The sequence below is a fragment of the Festucalex cinctus genome, chromosome 6 (assembly GCF_051991245.1).
Source record: "Festucalex cinctus isolate MCC-2025b chromosome 6, RoL_Fcin_1.0, whole genome shotgun sequence".
Classification (NCBI taxonomy): domain Eukaryota; kingdom Metazoa; phylum Chordata; class Actinopteri; order Syngnathiformes; family Syngnathidae; genus Festucalex; species Festucalex cinctus.
This window is the reverse complement of record NC_135416.1, coordinates 22008487-22024060: the sequence shown is the minus strand read 5'-3', so window position 1 is coordinate 22024060 and position 15574 is coordinate 22008487. Positions and strand designations below refer to the sequence as shown.

Sequence of the window (15574 nt, the reverse complement as noted above, 5' to 3'; positions counted from 1 at the left end):
ACACCATCGTGAGTACTGATACCTTAAGGTAACGCCGGTAAAGGCACCGATACCGATACGTGATATTGGTACCCACCCCTTCTAAATTTAAATATGGACAATGTTTGAAAACATACTGAGGTAAATCCAAAGAAAACTAGCATGTGAGCATACTAGGGGTCTCATGATTTAATTCATGCTTGAATAGCTCTGTTGGCGAAGAATTTGCTCAACACAACATGACACCATTGTATTCATTATAATATTGCATTGCATTGCGTTTGGTCTCCATTGTAATGAATGGGGGGCATTTTTTTTTTGTCCAAATCAAATTTGTGTTAGGAATGTGACAAATACAAAAAAAAAAGACGACTGTACTGTACTCAAGTCTCCATGGCATGAATAATCATTGTAAGGATCCTTGCAAGTCCTGAATTGTGGAGATTTCCTGAGACGTGTGAATTCCAAAGAGATCCACTTGGAATGTATTTCACACTTCAAATGTGAAGTTGACTTTCCCGTATAGATCCGGAAGTTATAACAATCGTCCCCAATGACGTGTGCACGGCTCATCTATCGGGATACTTTGAAGTCGTTTTTTGCAGTTAGTATGAAATAAATACAATAAAACAAATTTGATCAGAGTATTGTGCTCATGACCGAATACAGTAGTATTTGAAAGTTTACATACCCATGTGTAATGTAAACTTATGAGCACAGCTGTAAATGTACAAAAGCTAATGGTCATTTAACTCTTTTCCTGCTGTTAACGGTAATCCCAACGAGTGACGCCATCAACGTTAATTGACGTTAAATGTGTGTCCCCCCAATGGGCAGAGCAACATCTTGAGCAGCTCCGGTTTTATGAATGAGTTGGGAAAAAAAAAAAAAAAAACACCCACTAACTAGGGCCAACAGATGGCAGCATTGTATCTCTTTTCAATAGGATCCCATGGATCAAAGCAATTGAAATGACCTGGTGGATCTTAGGAAATACGTTTTCAAGGATGTCGTGAATGATCAAAGCGTTTGTATCCATCCATCCATCCATCCATCCATCCATCCATCCATCCATCCATCCATCCATCCATCCATTTTCTTAACCGCTTACTCCTCACAAGGCTCAAGGGTGTGCTGGAGCCTATCCCAGCCGGCTTTGGGATACACCCAGAACTGGTTGACAGCCAATCACAGGGCACACAGAGACAAACACGCATCCACACATCACAAGCACACCTAGGGACAATTCAGTGCGCCCATGTTACCTGTCATGCATGTCTTTGGAATGTGGGAGGAGACAGGAGCGTTTGTCAAAATAAATCTAATTCACAGAGCGTCACTGAACAAAAAATATTAGTTTCAAAGTCACTGTTGTACAGAAAATGTATATATATTACAAAAAGCTTGTTTTCACCTTATTTTTCCCATTATAGCTTGGTGTCACAAATTACTTATTTTCAAATGGTGATTACTAAAGAACGGAATAAGGTAGAATCATACTTTTTTTTTTCCTAATGAGAGAATGGAATTCAATCTTTCATATGGTATCCATTAGGGGTGTGAATTGCCTAGTACCTGACGATTCGATTCGTATCACGATTCACAGGTCACGATTCGATTCGATACCGATTAATCCCGATACGAATTTATAAGTCGATTGTTGCAATTTTTTTTTCATTCAAATTTAGAAAATACTAATCAGTAAGCTTGTAGAGTGTAAGATTTATATGAAAATGTATTATTTATTTATCTGAAATTTCAGTCTTATAGAGGTTGTAATCTGTTTCATGTTTGAACAGCATTAAAATAAAATATTAAGGCTTAATGTTCCGTTCATATAACATTCTTCCATGCTCAAGGTGTGAATCCTAACCCGAAGTCAGACGTTTTGTTGAATATTTTTCCATTAAAAATGGAAGTTTAAAAATCGATTCACACACACACACACACACACACACACACACACACACACACACACACACACTCACACACACACACAAAGGCAATGATGATAAGACGTTGAATCGGTAAGACTACCGAATGAACAATTCTGAGCTCTTAAAAAAAAAAAAAAAAAAAATCTCTTTTTTTTTTTATTGAATCGATTCGAGAATCGCGCGATGTAGTATCGCGATATATCGCCAAATCGATTTAATTTTTTTTACACCCCTAGTATCCATCATGTTTACCGAGTCATAGCACATAACATTCTGTTTGTCTTGAAAGATGAGTGAACATGTTCAAAATTGGCTGGCACAGGGGTTGTATTTTTGGATGTTTGGCAGCAAAAGAGTTGAATGACTCAAAATTGTGATGAATCATCACCAAAATCCGCATGCCAACTTCAACCTCTGAAAATATCACATCACAATTGTCACATCCATCCATCCATCCATTTTCTTGACCGCTTATTCCTCACAAGGGTCGCGGGGGGCGCTGGCGTCTATCTAAACTGGCTCTGGGCAGTAGGCGGGGGACACCCTGGACTGGTTGCCAGCCAATCGCAGAGCACACAGTGACGAACAACCATCCACACTCACAAGCACACCTAGGGACAATTTGGAGCATGCAATTAACCTGCCATGCATGTCTTTGGAATGTGGGAGGAGACCGGAGTACCCGGAGAAGACCCACGCGGGCACGGGGAGAACATGCAAACTCCACCCAGGAAGGCCGGAGCCTGGACTCGAACCCGAATCCTCAGAACTGGGAGGCACACGTGCCAACCACTGGGCGTGCCGCCCACAATTGTCACAGTATTTTGGATTTTATGGACATGAAACCTTGTGCTCACCATACATTGCGCTCATATATTTAAACTTTCAAGCACAACTGTACATATTTGGAACTGTTCCATTACTGCAGCTGAAAGTTGAGCGAGCGCCTGATTCACATGAGAGTGGCACTTGTGTGCCTTTCACAACCAGCATATGTCATAATAAAACAAATGTTTAAAAAGCTAAGTCACAATTGCCACTATTAGAATGACTGTAGTTGTTCCGAGCTGCGTTTTCAAACAAACTCCAAACCACCAGCACGAGTCAGCAGCCGCTCAGCGTGACGCGGCAGAGCACAGACGCAGTTCATTGAATCAAAATGTGTAATATGAGGCGCTCGTCCTCAGTAGCCTCCTGAGCACGTAAGAGTAAAGATGCTTGTCTCTGGGAGAGTACATGCACAACTAGATTTGACAGGGAACACCCCACCCAGAGTGCATACATTTCATGAAGGTGCTTAATGGGCACAATTAAGTCAATGGGAGAATCTGCACAGCCATAAAAGTGCTCAGCAACGCACCATTTCTGACTTAAGCACCCCAGAGAATATGCCCCATGTCAAATGCATCACAACGCCAATGTTGACTATCGTAGTTATGCAGATGACACACAACTGTATTTATCAATGTCCCCAAGCCAAGTCATCTTTATTTATGTAGCGATTTCAAACAGCCTTAGCTGTCACAAAGCGCTTTACAGAAACAACAAATGACTACTGTTGACCGCACTAACAGTTTAATAATCATGGAATTGTTTAAAATGGTAGAAAAGGGATCATATGATGGCAGTGGAGTACTGGAGAGTTTCCGACAGCATGTGGTTGGCACCTAGCAGTGATAATGAGACACATCTCACCCTGTCACCTCTCCACCACGATATGACACCTGCAGCAGCTTTCAGCTCGCCCACGCTCGGGTCCAAATATAAGTCCATCTGTCTCTTTTTATGACAAGGTTAAGATTTCAAGTTAGTGTGACCTCTTCCCAACTATACTATACTATACTATACTATACTATACTATACTATAATCAAAGCGTTTGTATCCATTGGGATAACATGACACCATTATTATTTTTTTTCAAATCCAATTTTTGTGTTAGGAATGTGAAAAATACATAAAAAAAAAGACTGTACTGTACTCAAGTCTCCATGGCATAAATAATCAATAAAAAAAATGATTTTGAGGGTGAACTACTACTTTGTTTTATTCCAATTCAAAAACTCTACATCTTACCACAAATATTTGTCTGATTTCTAATTCAAATATTATCATCATTAGTATTATAATAGAATGAAATTGTCTAAGAACAAGTTACTTTTTATGTGCTAAATCTAAATCGCCGTCCATGTTTCACGCCTTTTATGCCGCCGCGCATAGTATGTTGCAAACTTCCGTGAGATGGATGCGGACACGCCGGACAGAGAAAAAAAAATGGCTCCTGTTTGGTTGGTCTGATTGGTTGTTTGAATTTGGAGGTGTGTTGCACAGCCGCCATTAGCCTAACTGCGAGCATACGGTTCTTTTACTGCAAGCGTACATGTACACTCTGACAGTATCTACAATATTTATTAGTTATGATTATGTCCTCATTGGTTGCAATATTTTAAAATGGAGGAAAAGCGAATGGATATGAGGACAGAGGTACAGGCTCTTCTCAACATTTGGGAGATTAAGACATCAGCACGACTTTGAATCGGACTCACCCAAGCCACCATGCACGTTATTACTGCCAAGCTTGGTGAGGTGACCAAGTAAAATGCTCACACGGCCCTCAAAAAGTCTGCATAAGCTGCAAAGATACACCAAGACTATAAAACGCTCATGGAACAGTACAGCGGCTGCCGCAGTAGAAATGACTGCCGAGTGAATGGGTGGCCAGTTCAACTCCATGGTTCGGACACCGGAGCAATACTTGAGTCAGCGTACCACAGATAGACAAAGGTAAACACTACAATAATGTTACAGAAATACTTGTAATATTGTCATTTAGTTCACTCCCTCGTGTAGCGCTTGGCAGCACCTTAATTGTGTGACTGTCTATTAGTCAGTAGTTATTTTGCCGCAACCGGCAAATCTGTTAACGTTATTTTTCCGTGAACACTCGGAATGACAAATTCTTGGCCTGCCGTGAATACCGCGATTGCGATCCGCAACTGATCACCGAGTGTACGACGGAGTATTAGGGCCAACGTACAAATATATATCTTTTTTTAGGGGGTAGGGGCAATATGACGAGAAAAAAAGTGGTAAATTTGCCACTTTTTAATATGACGAGAAAAAAGTGGCAAATTTGCCTTTATAAACTGGCAAATTTGCCTTTTTTTTTCTCGCCGCGCAGCTGTTTGTGTCGGCAGAAAGGAAACGCATATGTCACGCTACACAAGTCACAGTTTGCAAAATGAGTATGGAGGAAGCACTCCTTAAAATGTACTTTTTGGTCGGGTTTTCAAACAAGGAGATATTAATTGCTTTAGCAGAGATTAATAATATCATAGTTGCCAGTTTATAAAGTGGCAAATTTGCCATATTTTAATATGACGAGAAAAAAGTGGCAAATTTGCCAGTTTATAAAGGCAAATTTGCCACTTTTTTCTCGTCATATTAAAAAGTGGCAAATTTGCCACTTTTTTTTCGTCATATTAAAAAGTGGCAAATTTGCCACTTTTTTTCTCATCATATTGCCCCTACCCCCTAAAAAAAGATATATATTTGTACGTTGGCCCTAATACTCCGTCGTACACTCGGTGATCAGTTGCGGATAACGGCAAAAAACAAAACAACCACCATCGCCTGTGTGTTAATGACCATACACACTGAAATTGACGCAAGGGAGGGCTTGTCATTTGACAAGTTGGGGAGCACCGTGTGGGTGCCATCGTGCGTGTGTGCGGGCGCTCCGCTCTTAGACTGTAAATTGAAGACTATTATTGTACAGGAAATATAAGGAACAATGGGTATTTGGGATCCACTCAATTCAACACGTTCAACATTTGCGGCCTCAAAACTAAAAAAAAAATAAAAAAATAAAAAATACAATAAAAATTTATAATAATAATAATAATAATAATAATAATAATAATAATAAGTTGATTATTCGTTAAAAACATGAGAAGTAAAGTCGATTTGAAAAAAAAAGTCGTTAGTGACAGCCCTAGTCTAAGTTCTGTGTCCCTTAGCTGGTTACTTTTTCACCCGGCAAGAACGCAGAGTAACATTCTGTATGTAGGAGGGCTGGCTGAGCTGCACTGTTCCTTTCCATATTTATGACTGAAAGGTGTGCAAGGAATTACTCCCACGTCCTCCTAAATTACCTTTTCCTCCCTCAGCTTCCATTCATGTTCACTGTTTCCATCTGTAAGAGATTTCATAGCGCTTACTAACCACTGAGGGATTCCACTATACCTCAAGTTCATAGGCTAGGGCAGTGGTGGGCAAACTCGTTCCTCGAGAGCCGGAGTCCTGCAGGTTTTGGATGTTTCCCTGCGCCACCGCAGCTGATTACAATCAACAGGATCGGTATCAGGCTTATGCAGAGCTTGCTGATGAGGTGATCATATAGCAGCTGTGTTGGAGAAAGGAAACATCCAAAACCTGCAGGACTCCGGCCCTCGAGGACCGAACGCACAAACCCTAGGCTTTCAAACATGCCACTTTAGTCTCCATGTTATTGTAGATTTTTATATTTGTGGTACAGTATATCAATTCGATAATTATTATTTTCTCTTTACAACAATTATTTTGACCTGATTTACTGCACATGCAAAAATGGACACAAACCGAAAAGCGAGCTCCAGCTTGCCAGCCATTTTTGAGGATTTTCACTCCTATTTGAAGGCCCACAGAATATTTTGTTCTATAGGTATATAAACATGGAACCCACCAAACGAAAGGTTAAACCCTCTTCTTTCATTTAAAAAAAAAAAGTATGTTTCTAACGTTCTCCCTTCTCTAATTATCGGCAATAGAACAACACTAAGTTTAACCAATTTTTCTGTTTTTGACTACAAAATGGAGAAAATGAGAAATTTTTGTAAAAAACTTTGACATGAACATTTTTTTCTTTTTTGACATGTCAACAGTTGTTTCCTTCCGTACATCGCCAACACAGAAAAATTAATTTTGAACACAAAATTTATTGAAAAAAAAAAATGTAACAGTTTAGCATTTTCAGATGCAAGAAAAATCTGAACTTTGAACTCAATGTGTGCATGCGTGTGTTGGGGTTTGTCTGTGTTTGTCTGGTTATGGTTGGGGTTAGGGTAAGGGTTAGGTTTAGGCAATCATTTTTGATGGTTGCGGTTAGGGTAAGGCTCTAGGAAATGCATTATGTCAGTGGATGTCCTCACAAAGATATATGTACAAGGATGAGTGTGTGTGTGTGTGTGTGTAGATAAATACAGGACTGTCTCAGAAAATTTGAATATTGTGATAAAGTCCATTATTTTCTGTAATGCAATTAAAAAAAAAATGCCACACATTATAGATTCATTACAAATCAACTGAAATATTGCAAGCCTTTTATTGTTTTAATATGCTGATTATGGATTTATTTTTTATTTTTTTTTACTTGGTCTGAGAAAATATTCTAATATTTTGAAACAGGATATTTGAGTTTTCTTAAGCTGTAAGCCATAATCAGCAATATTAAAATAATTAAAGACTTGCAATATTCCAGTTGATTTGTAATGAATCTAGAATCTGTGGCATTTTTGTTTATTTAATTGCATTAGAGAAGATAATGGAATTTATCACAATATTCTAATTTTCTGAGACAGTCCTATACATACATGTGTGTATATATATATATATATTACATTATTTTTTTTTAAATCAGAGGTGCACGTAAACTTTTCTAGACATTTTTTTTGCATTTGACATTTATGGCTGATATAAATATAAATAAAGATTATTCTGAATCTGCCTCGTGTTTTTCTCCTTTAGAGCACATCAGGTTTTCATAAGCCAAAATTCAAACAACATAATAACGGTAATATAGTAATATTTATGAATTAAATTTTTTTTAAAGGTTCTGACAAATGCTGATTTGATTTCTATTACATTTTTCCTGTTTGAGAAATGTGGAGCCGGGAAGGAATGAAAATGCCCACCCGCACCACATATGCGGCACCACTGCATTCATCCTCCTCTTGTTAAGTATGATGTGAGATTGCGTAAAACTGCATCAGTAACAAGATGAAGCCATTCCTTTACGCTGTACCTTTCTAGCCAATCATCATTTATAGAAAGATTTTTTTGCTTGTACTTTAATTACTGCTGCTAGATTTTTAGCATACTGTTCTGCTCCACCGTCTAGGATCTACTGTACGCAGTTTATATCGACCTGCTCACATCTGATGTCGAGGCGATGATGATGATGATGATGATGATGACAAAATACCAAAGAGTAGTGCCATGAGAAAGTGGTTGGAACATTACTTCTTTTTTTTTTTTGGCCCTCTTCTGTTTTAACATTTAAGTGTAAAAAAAAAGTGACTAAACTACACTGAGAAAATTTTAAATCAATCAAGCTACATAGCGGCTGAGTTAAAAATACATTTGTTGACAATGAATATATTAACAAGTTAGTAATATGTGTATAATATACTGATAGTTGACAACTATTCACAACTAAATAGCTTTTTTAAACGATGCGTAGTCAGTACGAGAGAGAGAAGAATTTACGGATACCTTTCTGAGGAAAGTTTTAATGATTAATTCATTGATTGTTTCTTTGCATAAATCTACTTTAAGCAAAGACAACATACCTTTTCAGTTTATATATTGCTAATTTTTTAATGCCACTATTTTATTGTCGTTATTGTCATTTATATTTTCAATAAACAAACAATTAGCAAATGTCAACCAGGCAACATAGAATCATAAGCCAAAGTAACTGAGAAAGCATAGCTCATAAATGTACAAACAAATCTCATCAGCAGTTTAACACCGTCTTGAAATAGACCTTTGCCTTGTCATTTTATAATGGCCACAATTGGTAAAGCAAAAAACTTTGATCACAGCACAAAAAGAAGAGAAGTGGCATTAACTGTAGATCACCACGGCAACAGCACTAATTCATTTTTCTATTTTTATGAGTTAGTTCTCTTTATGTGCAGTGTTATCACCATGCACCATCATCTTCAACCCAAATGTGAATTTTCATCACTGCAGTTTGTTTTTTCCTCTTGAAATTTTAGGCCTCAAAATGTTTTGCTAGTGTAGTTGAACAACCATCACAACCTTCCCCCTATTAAAAAAATAAAATAAAATAATAAATTCAATCATTTTTTTCAACTTTTATCACCAATCTCACAAAAAAAAATCTCTAAAAAAAAAAAAAAGGGGGGGGGGGCGACGTCACTATCACCGTTACCAACAACCCCCCAAAAAATTCTACCGAAATATAGTAACTTTGGTTTGCAACATAAATGTTACATTATATATACTGGTTAATGCATTTATCTCATGATTATACTTGACCTCATACTGTATGAATGTACAGCACTTCCACTTCATCGAATCATCATATGTATAAAAGCGCCATCGCTGTTTCACATTTTGCAGGTTTTTCCAATTGCTTAAACACAATTTTGCAACTCGGCTCAAAAATGATAACACAATTCACAAAACTACACACCCGAACTGCAAAACCCCTCACGTATCCTCCAATATGAAGCACTACAACCAGAACTACATATAGCTTTACCCAAATCAAACTTATACCAAGTGGCACACATGTCATTCATGTCACTAGATTTATGTCTCATGAATTACACACTGTTGGGCATAATGCACAGCATTGTCATCTAGTATACTTTTCCATAAAACTAAAATTGTTCAAATTGTAGAACATTCTTCATAATGTTCACAAGCACAGACATATTTGAATATACACAAATGCTGTTCAAACTTTTTAACAATTTAAATTAACTTTTTTTGTTGTTGTTGTCTTCACAAGTCAGTGCAACATATGCACAGCAGATATGTTTACATTGGAGTGAACAAATGTGTGCTCACGAAACCGTAAACTGAGAAAGAAAATTGCAGGGAAAAATATCTCTATCTATCTATCTATCTATCTATCTATCTATCTATCTATCTATCTATCTATCTATCTATCTATCTATCTATCTATCTATCTATCTATCTATCTATCTATCTATCTATCTATCTATCTGTGCGTGCATGATTGAGCTGATGTTGTTTTTTTGTGTTTTTTTTAATAATTTTATTGTATTTGTTTTTCCACCATGTTCTCATAGGAGGAGCAGTTTGCCGGTTTAATGAAGGACATTCATCAGCTCGATAAGTCATACAAGAATCAAAAAGTTGATGAAAAGTAACAAATTGTCAGTAAAAGCTCGTTTAGTTCTGAAGGTTTCCATATTTTTTGTAGCCAGTGTGACCATAATTGAGTGTACCCAGCAAGTATGCTATTCAGTCATTTCTCAGTGAACACAACTAATCATTTCGTAATTTGTAGCATATTACACCATATAAAATAATTATCAGAGGAAGAACAATTAACACAATTTTGCAAACTAGGCTCGTTTTATCAAAAATGATAACACAATTCACAAAACTACACACCCGAACTGCAAAACCCCTCACCAATATGAAGCACTACAACCAAAACTACATATAGCTTTACCAAAATCAAATTTGTACAAAGTGGCACACATGTCATTCATGTCACCAGATTTATGTATCATCAATTACGCACTGTTGGGCATAATGCACAGCACTGTCATCTTTAGTATGCTTTGCCATAATACTAAAATAGTTCAAATTGTGCAACATTTTTCAGCCTGTTCACAAGCATAGACATACAGGACTGTCTCAGAAAATTTGAATATTGTTTTGAAGTCCATTATTTTCTGTAATGCGATTAAATAAGCAAAAATGCCATACATTCTGGATTCATTAAAAATCAACTGAAATATTGCAAGCCTCTTATTATTTTTTAATATTGCTGATTATGGCTTACAGCTTAAGAAAACTCACATATCCTATCTCAAAATATTAGAATATTTCCTCAGACCAAGTAAAAAAAAATGCAACAATCAGTAATATTAAAACAATAAAATGCTTGCAATATTTCAGTTGATTTGTAATGAATCCAGAATATGTGGCATTTTTGCTTATTTCATTGGATCAATCCATCCATCCATTTTCTTGACCGCTTATTCCTCACAAGGGTCACGGGGGGGTGCTGGCGCCTATCTCAGCTGGCTCTGGGCCTTCGGCGGGGGACACCCTGGACTGGTTGCCAGCCAATCACAGCCACTGATATCAATTAACCTTTTTTTATTTTTTTATTTATTTATTTTATTTATTTTTTGGTGTGTGAGTGCCAGTCATTTTGTTGCCTTTCAAAACTAAAATTCAACAACATAATTTATATAAATTATTATCACGATATCTTTAGTCACGAGATCATCGAAGACGACGTCATAATACGAAACGCGGTCTCATTCGAAGCCAGGCCGCTCGCCGCTACAGCTGCCGTTTGGTATGTTGGTCGCTCCCTTTTTATTTTAGTCTCACTCACGGTAAACAAAAGGTCATAGGTCATAGAGTGAAGAAATCTCAAGCAAAACAAATGGCGTAATTTGATAGATCTTGTAGACGTTATCAGCTACAATGAAGTCTGTGACATTTGGGTGCAGTTGGCAAGTGAGAACGCGGGGAACGCCTCCCATTCAATTTCATAAAGACCACGATCCTTTCGCCACGGCAAAAATCTCTGGTAAAACTAACATTCTTCTCCCATCTGCTTCAACTACTGATGCGTTTAAGGTACACAGAAAATGTCGGTATTTGTAACTCTGAATCAGAATTTTAATAAACCAGCAAGAATCTGACAAGGCAGACATAGAATTGATGCCACCTGCTAATCATGTCAACACTATAGTCACGTTTTCTTGTACTTTCACATGGCTGACAAGCACCGCGCTGTAAAAAATTAGACGTTTGCTCAATGTGAAAAATAGAAGGAACACTTTCAGTAGATGTTTCTAACTTTTTTTTCTCTTTGGCTAGATATGTTGTGTGGCATGTTCTCAATTGAAATTGCTCCATGATATTTGTTTTCATTTTAACCAACCGCTCATTTTTTATTTTATTTTTTTACAGTGATCGGGCTTGCGGCCAGCGTGAGGTCCTTAAGAAACAGGTAGCAGTGTTTTCAGAAATTAGTGGGACTATTAAGAACCAGCGTTTTCTCAAAAACAAACAATCTAGCTTGCCTAATTATTGCGTAGCGGTACAATTGCAATAACTAAAGATCGACAGTCTACACAAACAAATAATAAACGGCATTTGCTCTTACCTGATTCAGGCTAAATGTAAAGTAACACATTTTTTTTTATGCTACATGCACTATAACAAAATCATAAAAGCAGTGCTTGTGTTCATTAAAACGCAAATATCATGTACATTTTACATAATAATTTTTATTGATGTATATTTGTTCATAATTAATTTTTCATACACAAATGTTAAACAAGTTTTTTTGTGGGTGATTGGCATCGGCATTGCAAAATAATAATAATTTTACAATGGATTTTTTTCCCCCCACATGCACACACGCATACACGCACGCACACCCCCTTACAAACACACACCCTCGATCAATTTTTCATCCCCCTCAGCTCAGCGGTTCGGTGGTGGCATGGGTTCGAAGTTCGTACCCCAGGTGAGTGTCTAGTGCAGGCACATTATCATGTGCTCCTTTTTTTTTTTTTTACTTTGAGCGCCTGCCCCACCGAAGGTCACTGCACGCCCCTGGATACATCTATATATAAATTGAAGATCTGGAATTATGTGCTGTGGTTATAGGAAGGCAGCAGATAGGCAGAAAGTATGCTGGCAATTTAATAGAAAATATTATTTCAGGGGCAAGAGGATATATCACGGACACACATTCTGTTTGTAAACATATGTGGAAGACAGGCTGCATTTCAAGCATTTCCCGACAGTGTCAGGTCAAAGCACTTTGTGAGTTCACTAGCAACAAGCATCGCCATGCAGGGTTCAAGCAGCACGGTGCACAAATGCGCATATTGCACGATAACAAAAAAAAAATGATGTGACTGTGCAACAGGCTACGTGTATACATTTCTTTTGTCTCTAAAGTTTTAAAAGAAATGCAATACAGTAAAATACAACGGCAGCAATTTGCTTCCGTGTAACTCGAAAATTCCTCTCGACATCACTTTTCCCTTCAGTGCGCTCACATCGCACACACACGTCCATAATGACAACCGCCAGCACGACTTCAGCTCTCACCACAATCTTAATACAGGTATGACCAGCAATCCTGTTTCATTTGTTCATTTATCAGGACTACACTTGGATTGTCTGTGTTAATTTTGTTTTACATTAAAAAGGTTGTGTGGGTGAAATATTTGCGTTTTATTAACGATGTGTAGACTATATTTAAAATAACAGACAGCATAGAGTGACTTATTTTGACTGAAGGAACACATTTGATTGACCGTATAGGCTTTAAAAAATAATATTAATAAAAGATACTGCCGATGACATACATAGAAGACTTGGAGAAACTACGAAAGTCTGATTTAAATATATTTTAGATAATGTGAATTAGGCTACATATGTTAGTGTTTGGCAGACACTAAGCGATTTATTGCAGCCTATAATTCCCTGTAAAACAGTTCCTAGAAAGGTATTCTAGAAAGTAGTTTAGCCGTAACACAATTTTAAAAACAAAACAAGAATTTTACGTGTTGACTTACCTGTCAGTCCCAACGCAGTCTTGTCCTCGTGTACGTGGTGAGGCCGGTTCTTCAACATAAGACGAAAAAAAGAAAAGGCAAAGGCAACTTCTTCCATTCAGGTTGCCACAATCAGTCTCTGTTTCGCTATTTAATGACCAAAACGACACATAAACAAGAAAGAGAATCCCCAATGAGAACGCGCGCTCCCATTTTCAGCACTTTTTGGTATCCAAATAATTCTTCCCCGCTGTGGGACAGAAGAAGTGTGTAGTTATAATATCGTTAAATGCTGTTGCTTTCTACAAAATCAAAGCTCCGCCCACGCGAGCACGAGGATGGATTATTCATGTCCAATGCAATGCGATGCAGGCGGCTGTCATAACCTCAAATCAACAATAAAGAGTGGCGGGGATGGAGTCCGCTGTCCCAACGGCTGTCAAACACAACGCAAAGTAATAAAGAGTCGAGCTTAATGTGTTTTTTTCCCCCCTTCCAAAGTACAGTTCAGGTCACCAAAGGTGAACCAAGCCTTAATTCGCTCTTTCGTTCTCTTTGTAGACGAGCAGCGCATTAATAAAGTCGGAGCGAGAGAAAGAAAGGGGACGGCATCGCTCAGCAAGTGCTGCCCTCTGCAAGTGGGAGACGGCACAATCGCATCGCCTCCCGGTGAAAGATGATATGCCAAGCGATGCAGAAACAGACTGCTGGGGATCCCCCGCTGCGTCCAATCCTGGCGTCCCAAGCCACTGTGGCGTGCGCGTGTGCGCCGGCAACCACAGCAATACGTTCCTGATTGTCTCGAGGAATGATAGTACGAATGGATAGTAGTGCACTGGAAAAATTATAACCCCGTTTATACTAAAAAAAAAAAATAAAAAAAAAATAAAAATAAAATAAAAGTCCAGATAATCACATCTAAAATATTAGACTTCACAGAAACTAAATTGATTTCGTATAACCTGTTTATGTAAACAATAATTCTTCAATTGAACCAACCTTAATTTTTTTGCCTTGATCCAAAATATGTTCTTAACATTTTAGTTACTGAACCAAACTAATTCATTTACATTTAACTGAATTAACATATTCACTTTGACACCAGTTAATTAATTTATGTAAACTTATGTAAACACTTGGCCAACAGAGTATACTCAAAATATATTTATTAGTCTTAAAACATGAGCCATATGCAACATATGAACTAGAGATGAGGTGAGGATGGAGAGAGGAGAGGAGAAAGAAGATGAAGGAGAAGGGAGAATATCCCATTTAAAATATCTGTCTTTCGAAACATGTCAGACAACAACAAAAACAGATTGTCTAACAAGCAAATGACAAACTACCAAATTCAAAACACTCACTCAAAGCCCAACAATATAGGACAGCCTTAAATGGCTACAGATAGAGCACAATGCCATTTTTTTTATTATTATTTTTTTTTTTAAAGTACACTCACTCACACTTACAAACACGCTCTCCAGGGTGGGGAAGCAAACCCACACCGCCTGCGTTGAAGGCAAGCAACAGTAACCACTGCACCACCTAGAGCCCGTGTGCACCTCCATGGTGGTACTGATGTGCTGTCGTTTTCAATGCGCCTGACAAATTACATTACCTGGAGGGCATGAAGACAAAAAAATTAATTGGAAGGAAATCCAAAACTTTATTTTAGGTCCTGTGGACATATTTTTAGTTCCATCGAAATCAAAATTGATGTCTGCAAAATAAATAGTTTTCACAATCAAATCAATACCTTTATCCTGATTTGGAATGGATATTAATACTTTCAATGAACTATTGATTGCAACGATTTATACAGTGGGGGTGGGGTCAGCCATGATATTGAACTTACTCTCGAACTTACATGCCCTTAGCTGTGAATGGGGAAAGCAGAGGTGCGACAGCTGTGCCATATGTAAGACACTCGCTTAATGAGGTGTTTTCATCCTCATTTTTGACAACCTACACACAAGCAAACGCTGTGGATAAAGTGTAAAAGTGATCTCTACATCGTACTGATATTCAATGGTTCATATAGGGTTTTTAGGGCGCTGTGTAAAAAAAAAATATATATA

The 15574-nt window shown here is 37.7% G+C and overlaps 1 protein-coding gene across 1 annotated transcript in view; it reads right to left on the bottom strand.

Moving 5' to 3' along the window:
* Nucleotides 1-14165, bottom strand: part of tenm3 (teneurin transmembrane protein 3) — a 289706-nt gene extending 275541 nt beyond the window's left edge. Inside the window, exon 1 of the mRNA XM_077525263.1 lies at nucleotides 13518-14165. The gene's annotated coding sequence lies outside the window, so the exon portion shown is untranslated. The remainder of the gene's footprint in view (nucleotides 1-13517) is intronic.
* Between the last annotated feature and the right edge of the window lie 1409 nt (nucleotides 14166-15574).